Below are 4,012 nucleotides of genomic sequence, written 5' to 3'. Positions count from 1 at the left end.
GGAGTTTCCCTCCTGGGCGTGAGCCCGGGTTACCCCGGTGGGGAGAGTTTGAACCGGGGGGGGGGGGGTATTTGCATTCATTTTGGAGCAGGGCTGCCTCCTGGGCGTGAGCCAGGTGCTCCGCTTTGGAAAGATGTTATGTAAATTAAGCGGAGTGGAGTAATGAGTAGCATTCTGTGTTTTCATAAAAAAGTGATTGATTTTGATGAGAACGATTTATCTTCTCAAATAATTAAAACGTTTATTTTATGGAAAAGAGATGCACCTAGCTGCCTTGATGACAACATGGTATTTACAGCAGGTCACCTGACGCCCAACGAACAGATACGAAGGGCCTCTCCTGTTACACTGACCGGGGAGGAGGGGTCTGTTGGTGAGGGGGGGGGGGGGTGTCTGTTGAGGAGGAGGGGGGGTGATTGATTTTGATAAGAACGATTTATCTGCCTTCCCAATTAATTAAAACTTTTATTTCATGGAAAAGAGATGTCTCTGGGCGATGCACCTAGCTGCCTTGATGACAACATGACCGAGATTACAGTTTGAGTTGAGTTGAGCGTTCCTCCCTCCCCCGTCGTCGCTCCATTCAACCCAGGCCAGCGTAATATAACTTTTCAGAAGTTGCTTTCATTTCAGAGCATCAAGTTTGTAAACATTTAAACCGTATTAAATTCACCCCCCCCCAAAAAATTTTTTTTAACACCGATCAAAAAAGAAAGTTATATTTCTTCTCTTCTCTCGTGGCGAGACGGCGAGACGGTGGGTTAAATCCCAGACTAAGATTTTGTCAGGTAATTACAAACCTTTTTACAGTCGCAACGTTACCAGGGGAAACCTACAGGCACAAGCAAGAGGATAGATTTGGATAGAAAACACTCTGAGGTTTCTAAAACTGTTTGAATTATGTATAACAGAACTTATGTAGCAGGCAAAACCCCGAGTACTAACTTTTCAGATTTTTTTTTCTTTCCCCTCTCCGTTCACTAAATTGTCTTTGCCATTGGATATTTAATAGGAACCTATTTTTAGTTCCTACCGCTTCCACACGATGTCGCCAGTCTTTGGAATATGGTTGAGGTTATTCCTTTGCGCTATGAAGAAGTAGGCCAACTCGGAACTGGGGACACTTTTGTGAGTTGCGCAAGACGTGAAAAGCAGAGCTGGTTTCTTTCCGTTCATGTATTGAATACAGATTGCCCCGTCTACAATTTCATCGATTATTAACGTTTAAAAATACCTAACGTTGTATTAGGAAAGTAGTTTGAAATATTTTGGCAGCCTGCCTTGACACCCAGCCCACCTGCCTGACCATTCAACCTGCCTTGACACTGAGCCCACCTGCCTGACAATTCAGCCTGCCTTGACCTCGAGCCTGTCTGCCTGACCATTCAGCCTGCCCTAACACTGAGCCCACCTGCCTGACCATTCAGCCTGCCCTTGACACTGAGCCCAACTGCCTGACCATTCAGCCTGCCTTGACCTCGAGCCTGTCTGCCTGACCATTCAGCCTGCCCTTGACACCCAGACCACCTGCCTGACCATTCAGCCTGCCTTGACACTGAGCCCACCTGCCTGACCATTCAGCCTGCCTTGACACTGAGCCCACCTGCCTGACCATTCAGCCTGCCTTGACACTGAGCCCACCTGCCTGACCATTCAGCCTGCCTTGACCTCGAGCCTGTCTGCCTGACCATTCAGCCTGCCTTGACACTGAGCCCACCTGCCTGACCATTCAGCCTGCCTTGACCTCGAGGCTGTCTCCCCCCACTGTACCTTTCGGACTCTGACCTTGTTTATGAACTTCTGGCTGTCCCTGACCTGGCCATTGCCTAACCCTTGTATTTCAATAAATATCAGAGACTCAAACCATCTGCCTCCTGTATCTGTCTCTGCCTCTTTGTCATTACACTATGAACTGGTCACGACTCACCCAGCCGACTCTGTCCGGCTCTTCAAAGTTGTCTCCCTGCAGGGAGTCACCATTGAAAAACATGAGGAGCTACTTCAGAGGCTTATGGAAGGTCTCCATACACTGTCGGGACGCCATGACCAGGGTTTTAAGACATTACTAGAGAAATTCCGTGGACTATCTATCAGAGCAGCATACCACAATGGAGCCCCCCCCCCCCCCCCCAAGATGATCATTAATTCCCCTGCCAGTGATGTTTTTGTACAGCCTAGCCTGGCTTCCCGTGAACCCTGCTAGACTCCATGTTAGATCAACTATTATATAGCAGAGAACAGTCCTTCTAGACTCCATGTTAGATCAACTATTACACAGTAGAGAACAGTCCTTCTAGACTCCATGTTAGATCAACTTTATACAGTAGAGAACAGTCCTTCTAGACTCCATGTTAGATCAACTATTATACTGTAGAGAACAGTCCTTCTAGACTCCATGTTAGATCAACTATTATACAGTAGAGAACAGTCCTTCTAGACTCCATGTTAGATCAACTATTATACAGTAGAGAACAGTCCTTCCAGACTCCATATTAGATCAACAATTATATAGTAGAGAACAGTCCTTCCAGACTCCATATTAGATCAACTATTATATAGTAGAGAACTGTCCTTCTAGACTCCATGTTAGACCAACTATGATATAGTAGACAACAGTCCTTCTAGACTCCATGTTAGATCAACTATTATACAGTAGACAACAGTCCTTCTAGACTCCATGTTAGATCAACTATTATACAGTAGACAACAGTCCTTCTAGACTCCATGTTGGATCAACTAGTATATAGTAGACAACAGTCCTTCTAGACTCCATGTTGGATCAACTAGTATATAGTAGACAACAGTCCTTCTAGACTCCATGTTGGATCAACTAGTATACAGTAGAGAAAAGTCCTTCTAGACTCCATGTTGGAATGAACTAGTATATAGTAGACAACAGTCCTTCTAGACTCCATGTTGGATCAACTAGTATATAGTAGACAACAGTCCTTCTAGACTCCATGTTGGATCAACTAGTATACAGTAGACAACAGTCCTTCTAGACTCCATGTTAGATCAACTATGATATAGTAGACAACAGTCCTTCTAGACTCCATGTTAGATCAACTATTATACAGTAGAGAACAGTCCTTCTAGACTCCATGTTAGATCAACTATGATATAGTAGACAACAGTCCTTCTAGACTCCATGTTGGATCAACTAGTATATAGTAGACAACAGTCCTTCTAGACTCCATGTTGGATCAACTAGTATACAGTAGAGAACAGTCCTTCTAGACTCCATGTTGGATCAACTAGTATATAGTAGAGAACAGTCCTTCTAGACTCCATGTTGGATCAACTATTATACAGTAGACAACAGTCATTCTAGACTCCATGTTGGATCAACTATTATACAGTAGACAACAGTCCTTCTAGACTCCATGTTAGATCAACTATTATACAGTAGACAACAGTCCTTCTAGACTCCATGTTAGATCAACTATTATATAGTAGACAACAGTCCTTCTAGACTCCATGTTGGATCAACTAGTATACAGTAGACAACAGTCCTTCTAGACTCCATGTTAGATCAACTATGATATAGTAGACAACAGTCCTTCTAGACTCCATGTTAGATCAACTATTATACAGTAGAGAACAGTCCTTCTAGACTCCATGTTAGATCAACTATGATATAGTAGACAACAGTCCTTCTAGACTCCATGTTAGATCAACTATTATACAGTAGACAACAGTCCTTCTAGACTCCATGTTAGATCAACTATTATACAGTAGACAACAGTCCTTCTAGACTCCATGTTAGATCAACTATGATATAGTAGACAACAGTCCTTCTAGACTCCATGTTAGATCAACTATTATACAGTAGACAACAGTCCTTCTAGACTCCAAGTTAGATCAACTATTATACAGTAGACAACAGTCCTTCTAGACTCCATGTTAGATCAACTATAATATAGTAGACAACAGTCCTTCTAGACTCCATGTTAGATCAACTATTATATAGTAGAGAACAGTCCTTCTAGACTCCATGTTGGATCAACTAGTA

This window comes from Oncorhynchus mykiss, chromosome 10 (assembly GCF_013265735.2).
Source record: "Oncorhynchus mykiss isolate Arlee chromosome 10, USDA_OmykA_1.1, whole genome shotgun sequence".
NCBI classification, from domain to species: domain Eukaryota; kingdom Metazoa; phylum Chordata; class Actinopteri; order Salmoniformes; family Salmonidae; genus Oncorhynchus; species Oncorhynchus mykiss.
This window is presented reverse-complemented; position numbering follows the sequence as displayed.